Raw genomic sequence first — 7,819 nt, 5'->3', positions numbered from 1 at the left:
CAGACAAGCTCGTCCTTGGCCTACTTGCCGCAGCGAAGCTTCTTGAAAAGTTCTGAAATTACGAACTGCCACTCTTGCTGCTTCCGCTTGATTCTCGATTCTTGGTGCTCTCTCTTGGAACAAGCTCATCGTGCTTATCTTGCTTCGGAACTCTCTATCTTCTGAGATCCGCTAACTCTGAGTCAAAAAACTTCCAATTGTCCTTATTTGCTCAAAATATCCATTTTAACCTGAAACACAAAATGTCAGAATTAAGCAACAATTCAGGTCAAAATGCACTAGAAAGTACCTGAAATCCGACTAAAAGGTCGAATGAAAACTGTATCAATCGGATTATCAAATACCCCCAACTAAAGATATGCTCGTCCCGAGCATATGGTACAAAACTAACGAAAACAAAGAAACTAACAACAAACAAAAAAACAAAACAAACCACAAAAAAATGAAAAACAAAATGAACAAAACCAACAAAACACAAATTCCACAACAAATTGCCTAGAAGTTGCACATGGCCAAAAATTGTTGAAAAAATATTAACGGAAATGTTCAACACTCCAAGAAGGATAAGCTACATCAACTGTCTTCCTCAATCGGTCCACCAAGTAGGTGATCCCCACTTCAATCCACATTCCAACTCCCGGATTATTTATGCAAAAATGTAAAGTTTATCAAATGGTGGCAGACCCATAAGCCTAAATATCGAATACTATCTCCACTAATGGGACTAGACAAAGATAAGAATCAAAAGGTCTTTAAAAGCTGCAAACATAGACTGGGTAGTGGGTTCCAATAAAAAGGATAGGAATAACAAAGTAAGAGAACTGGTTGTCCTAAAGCAAAACAAAATCACATCGAACCCCACTCTTCTCAACTACCAATGACATGTCCACTAATCACAGCCCTCAAACGGTATTTCTTAATTTTGGATACCACAAACACGGGGGAAATTCGTTTAAGTGTACTTGGCGTTGTTAAACCTGAGGTCACCAAGTACTGCTAGGCAGTTTTTAAGGCGGTTACTGGTTTCCAGCCGATATACCCTTAAATTAGGCAGAATTTGTGATTTTTTTTTTTTTTAAAAACACATCAACAATTGAATTGAATTGAGGTGACTACCTCTTTTGTTTTTATTTCTTTTCTTTCAACCCCAAACTATTCTTTTGCTCATTTGTACACTCTTCCGTTTTCTTGTTTACATTAGGACCAAATTCTCTAAGGGTACGATAGAGTGTTTAGGGAAAAAGAGATTTGACAATTTTGTTGTTTTCCAAGAAAAATAAAGCAATAGAAATATACGGCTCAAATGGGTGACTAGGGATAATTTCATTCAGGGTTGGCTAAAAAGGCTCAAACGTTTCGAAAAATGCTAAATCATCTCCCACCCATGTCTAATCCTAAAATTTCGCCTCAAGCACTTCCAAATAGGTTCTAAGTCCACCAACATTATACAGAACTTTACCAACCACATAAATGAATTAAGCATGCCGAAAAAATATGAAAATGGTGGTTGAACCACTAACAAACCTTAATCAAAATCCAGTCAATAAACATAAACTTGAAGCAATGTTTAACATTTCCCAACAATAAAATTGCAACAACCTATTCTATCATTGATTTGTACAATTCACATTGGCAAACAAACAACTAAAGGAAAGAAAAACAACAAAATTTTTTTTTTTAGTTTAAGGTGTACGTGGCGTTGTTAAACCTGAGGTGCCAAGTACTGCTAGGCAGTTTTAAGGCAGTTACTGGTTTCCAGCCCATATACCCTTAAACTAGGTTTTATTTTATTTTACCCCCAAACAAAACATGACATTGTCCCCAATGTTCCATTATGCATAAATTAGGTAGAGAAAATAAAAACAATAATGGTACGAGAATGCTCCTGGTTAATCCATGAAGTGTCGCTCCACAATGAACACCTGGTCTCGGACTTTTCATCACCCATAATCTGTCAAAACAATTGAAACTGTAGTGTTCTATGTTAGCACAAATTCACAACTAACTTGAAAATATTACAACCTAATCTCGTCCTTCAACAACTACAAATTAAAAGCAACAACTAAAAAAACTAAACAAACTAAACAAATCCAAAACCAAAATAAAACTGAGTTAATGTTTCGGATGGACACAAAATTAAATGAAAACAATAAACAAAAACAAAAACAAAAACATGTGCTCTGGCTCAATCTTCTTCTTCTCTTCTTCTTCTCTTCCTGCTCAGAGTCCATCCACTCACTCCGAGTTCCAGTCGCGGCCATTGGTATGCTGAAATGTCAACATTGAGCTCCTTAAAGCTGTTCGTCAGCAGCTCATGCATCATCTGGGTCTGCTCCGCCATCCAATCTGACGTCTCTTCATATATTCATTGGCCCATCATCTGCTGCATCATCTCTTTTTGTGTACCTGGGGAGCTGGATGATATGGCAAGGCTTGTTCTTGCCTTTTCGGCCCTGCTCTTGGTTGCGCAGCTTCGTACGGTCAAGGGTGTTCTTGTAATAATCTGAATCTAGAATTGGAGCAGAATGATAGATGCTGTCATCCTGAACCTTGACCGGCATAAGGCTGTGATGAGATGCGGGAAACAGTAACTTGTTCACCTCTGTTTGGATGCTAGCTTGACGCTGTTAAAAAATATGTCTCCCACACAATACTCTTCCCTGTGGCAATAGAGTAGAGCAAAACTGCCTTACTGAGTCACGGTGCTGTAGTGGCAATTTCGACATTAGTTTTGTACAGACAAAGTATTGCCACAGCCGAGCCATCGGTGTCAACTGCGTTCCCTTAAGAGTCTTTTCTGTTTCTTTGACACTTCCCACTCTGCACCCGATTTTGCAATAACTGGAAGGATTAAACTGTCATCAATCCTTGATCTCTGAATTGCACATACTCACATTTAGAATTTCGACAAGTTTTAGAAATCATAATCTCCTTTCCCGTAAATGACACATCCTCCCCTCTCACAAAAACAGTATCGTCATGACAGTCCGGGAAGTTGGCATAGAACTCCCTTACCAACGGTTCTATAGCCGGATGTTCAGGAGCACAGCATAAACATCTCCCAACGTCTCCCTCTACTCTAGTCCAAGGCTTGAGTTGCGGTCAATCCACGCTCAGGAGGAATCCTTATCCTTTCTTGGATTAACACCTCATATCTTTTATGGGCTCATCATCACAAACCGGTTGTCAACACTCTTCCCTTACTTACTCTTGCCCTTGTGCGGTTACTTAATTTCGGAGCCATTGTTCCAAATGAAATTTCAATCCAAAATTATAACCCTAAAAATTCAGACCTAGTTGCTCTACACAGCCACTTCACCTACAAAAACAACACACTCCAAAAATTCGCAATTCAACCCCCAAACTACAAATTTCATATTCAACACAAACACTCCAAAAATTCAACACCCCACCTAACAATACCTAATGCACAAACAACTCTTCCAAGCAATATTAAAACTCAAAACACCCAAAAATTCACAAGTCAATGCCAATAAAATTCTCAGATCTATGATTAGAAACTTGAAATTTTCCGAAACAAGGCTTTGGGTTATGAGATCTTACCAAAAAGAAGGAGTATGCACCACCAATTGAACCAGAAACAGCTCATATTGAAAAGCCCCAAATTTTTGGATCCATAAATTTTCGTGAAATTTTCGCCCAAATTGTTGTTGAAATGGGTTGATTTGTGTTTAGGAGTGTTATGGAGTAAGAAATTTGGTTAAAAGGCACTAGGGAAGCAAAAGATTGAAGTTTGAAAAATTTTCTCTCAATGGAAGTGAAGGGTTGCATTACAAATGAAAAATAAAAGGGTGATTTATAGAAAAGTGTTGTCACCGCGACGAAGAAGAAAACCTCGCCGGGCGACGTTCTTCATTTATGAACCTAAAAAAATTCCAAGTCTCACCACGGCGAAGAAATTTTCTTCGCGGGCGAAACCAACCCCTTCGCCTGAGGATACAAGGCTTATTTCGCCTCGGTGAAGTTAATTTCTTCGCCACGGCAAAATGCCTTAGAAAAATTTTGCAAAATTTTATTCTCTTTTCTTCGCCGCGGCGAAGACAATTACTTCACCGGGGTAACTCCTACAGGGGCAATACTCTGTTTTTCCATCTTGCTTCGCCCCGGCGAAGAACAATCTTCGCCGTGGAGAAGCCTAGGCATTTGGATTCCTGTCTTTTGCTGAAAACGTCACCTGAAACACCAAAAACAATACATAAAAATTCATAAAAACTAATAATGAATTTAAACAAAATTAAACAACCAAAATGAAAGCAAAAAGTTAACAACGCTGGGTTGCCTCCCAAGAAGCGCTTGTTTATAGTCGATAGCTCGACTCTCGATCCTTCAATCAGCCTGGACTGTCCAAGTACATCACATCCTGAAAATTTCCCTGTACTAGAGCTTCAATTGCTGTGATCTTTTCACACAATGGCTTGTTGAAAGTTTCACCACCCATTTCCAACCCTTGGTCACAACTTTGGTAGCTCGACTTTTCTCACCACCGCCTTCTGTTTTTTTCTTAACTTACCCTTTTTTATCCCAGTTACCGTGCCTTATTCAAACTCAAACTCAACTGCGGCTTGTCTAGGATTTTGTGCAACCTCTTCTGTCATGGTCCTCACTTCCGAACTTATTCGGTTTTACAATGCAATTCTTAATTCCACCTTAAGATTATCAGTTGGCAGGGCTCAATCTTGACTGATTTACCACATCGATTTAAGCACGACTCTTGTTTAGGTGGAGCTTCATTGATTCAAGGACATTAAATGTTATTTCCATTGCATCCTCATGATAACTTCCCTTCTTAAACGTTGATTAACACTTTCTGGTGGCTAGGAATGGTCGTCCTAGATAGAGGAACTCTTTGTTCTTCCATATCCAAAACAAAGAAATCCGCAGGAAAAATAAACTTGTCCACCTTAATCAAACATTTAACAATGCCCCTCGGATGCTTTATTGATCGATCTGCAAGTTGCAAGCTTTAGGTTGTCGGCTTAATTCACCATTCCTAGTTTCCTAAACACAGAAAAAGGCATAAGTTAATGCTAGCACCTAAATCACATAGAACGATCGAATGTTATATCTCCTATAGTGCAAGGGATAGTAAAAATCCCTAGATCCTTGAGTTTCGGGGGCAGCTTCTTCTGGAGAATGGCGTTGCACACTCTTCCGTAAAAAAAAAAAAAAAAAAAAAAAAAAAAAAAAGAAAAAAAAAAAAAAAAATAAAAAAAAAAATAAAAAAAATAACCAAAAAAAAAAAACAAAAAAAAAAAAAAAAAACACAAAAAAAAAAAAAAAAAAAAAACAAAAAAAAAAAAAAAAACAAAGTGGGTAAAAAAAAACTCCCAAAAAAAAAAAAAAAAAAAAAAAAAAAAAAAAAAAAAAAAAAAAAAATAAAAAAAAAAAAAAATCACACAAAAAAAAAAAAAAAAAAAAAAACAAAAAAAAAAAAAAAAACACAAAAAAAAACAAAAAAAAAAAAAAAAAAAAAAAAAGAAAAAAAAAAAAAAAAAAAAAAAAAAAAAAATAAAAAAAAAAAAAAAAACAAAAAAAAAAAAAAATAAAAAAAAAAAAAAAAAAAAAAAAAAACAAAAAAAAATAAAAAAAAAAAAAAACAAAAAATAAAACAAGTCCCAAAAAAAAACAAATACAAAAAAAAAACAAATAACAAAAAAAAAAAAAAAAACAAAAAAAAAAAAAAAAAAAAAAAAAAAAAAAAAAAAAAAAAAAACAAAAAAGTAAAAAAAAAAAAAAAAAAAAAATCCAAAAAAAAAAAAAAAAAAAAAAAAAAAAAAAAAAAACAAAAAAAAACAAAAAAAAAAAAAAAAAAACAAAAAAAACAAAAAAAAGAAAAAAAAACAAAACACAAAAAAAAAAAAAAAAAAAAAAAAAAAAAAAAAAAAAAAAAAAAAAAAAAAAAAAAAAAAAAAAAAAAAAAAAAAAAAAAAAAAAAAAAAAAAAAAAAAACGCATCACGTTTCCTCATTCTTAGCTTCCTATGTTCGATAAATTATTTTAAGAAATTTGCGTAGATCGAATCTGTTGCAAGCATCTGCAAAAAGGAATGTTAATATCCGTTTTTTTTAAAAACATCAAGAAATATAATAAAATTTCTTATCCGAGTCTCTTTTGAGTCTTTGAGGAAAGGGTACGGTTGGTCTTGTGATGCGCACAACTCTGGTGGAATCTCGGGAATGGCAATTTCTCGTTCCTTTTCTTTTTCCCTTCTCTATTCCTGCTCATCTTTCTTACTGGGTGGTTTCTCTTCAGCTTCAATGTTCTTCATCAATTTCCTATCAGATCTTCCATTTTTCTTTGATGAAGTTTCACTTTCCTGGGTCTCACCTCTTCTAAAACTCTCCCACTTCTCAACGAAATTGCATTACTTGCTCACATGGGTTGGTACTGTATTGCTTGGTAAGGAACCCAGTGGTCTCTCATTAAGGCTTTTACGGCTAATTGACCCATCTGTACTTCAAGATTCGAATGGATGCCCCTTGATTCAAAATTCGTCCTCGTCTCATTCATAAAGCCCATAGTTTCCGCATTAAATTTACCAAAAACTCCTAACTTGTCACCTTTGATCTCCGCGTGATTTGTCACCCCTGGTTCGTTATTTTGAACTGGCTCTGGTTCCATTGGTATTTTGCTAGTTCTGATAGATTTGGATGATTCTCCACCCCGGGTTGTATGTGTTGGAGTATGGGTTGTCGGGTCTCTGATTCCTGCCAAGTATCACTTGCTCCGTTGATGAAGATGACGAAGCAAATGTGTTCCCAACTTGACACTCGCTGCTCACATGGTTTCTTGCACAAAATTCACATGTTAGTTATGGTGTGTATAGAGTTTACCTGCATAGGTCCAACTATTTTTGAAGGTGCAGTAAGTGGGTTGATTAGATGGCTGTGAAGCATCAACTCACTGAAGACTCGAAGATTTCCTTGTGTTGCTCTCTCATTTGGTCTTTGATAGGTGTGCTTGCAAAACTCATTAGCAACTCAACGCCTCCTCTGGGGTCTTATTTTCGCAAGGCCCCTCTGAAGCTGCATCCCAGTGTTGCACATGACCATCAAATGTTTGGACTTGAAGCCAAACTGGCAAACCATGGTGTGGACACTTCCTCATTAACTCCTTGTATCTCTCCCAAGCCTCATACAATGACTCAGACTCTTCTTGTAGAAATGATGTGATATCATTTCTCAATTTTGCTGATTTAGCTGGAGGAAAGAACTTGGTAAGGAATTTCTGTGCTAGATCATTCCAAGTTGTTATTGTTCCCGGTGGTAATGCCATTAACCACCCCTTGGCTTTATCTCCCAATGAAAATGGGAATAATCTCAGCCTAATAGCATCATCCGACACTCCATTTGACTTGAAGGTGTCACAAATTTCTAAGAAATTTGCAATATGTTGATTTGGATCTTCCTTCAAATCACCATTGAATCTAACCAACTGCTGGATCATCTGGATGATTGCCGGCTTGATCTCAAAGTTGTTTCCTTGCACCGTAGGTCTAGTGATACTCGACCCACTACCATTCATTGTGGGAACCGAAAATTCCTTCAGTGTTCTATTTTCTAGTTCAGCCATTTCAACAGCTACTTCTTCAGCTTCTACAGCAAGATTCTCTCTTTCTCTTCTCTCTCTGTTACGTCTTTTCACGGTCCTCTCAAGCTCAAGGTCAACAGGAACTACTGGTTGATGTCTTGCTCTTCGCATAAACTGAACGAACAAAAGTGAAGGAAAGTGAGATCACAATTCTAATGAAAATTAAAAACAAAAATAAAAACTTCAATCTAGCTAACTAAAGAAAAACT

At 36.1% G+C, this 7,819-nt stretch overlaps 1 non-coding gene across 1 annotated transcript; it reads left to right on the top strand.

The window, feature by feature from the left end:
• Positions 1-7,101: 7,101 nt before the first annotated feature.
• LOC116116885 lies at positions 7,102-7,208 on the top strand. Its single transcript, XR_004125884.1, has one exon. It is a non-coding gene; the product is annotated as a small nucleolar RNA R71 (small nucleolar RNA).
• The last annotated feature ends 611 nt before the right edge of the window (positions 7,209-7,819 follow it).

The sequence above is a fragment of the Pistacia vera genome, unplaced genomic scaffold (assembly GCF_008641045.1).
Source record: "Pistacia vera cultivar Batoury unplaced genomic scaffold, PisVer_v2 Contig787, whole genome shotgun sequence".
In the NCBI taxonomy this organism is placed as follows: domain Eukaryota; kingdom Viridiplantae; phylum Streptophyta; class Magnoliopsida; order Sapindales; family Anacardiaceae; genus Pistacia; species Pistacia vera.
The sequence above is the reverse complement of the archived record's forward strand: the minus strand, read 5'-3'. Positions and strand labels throughout refer to the sequence as shown.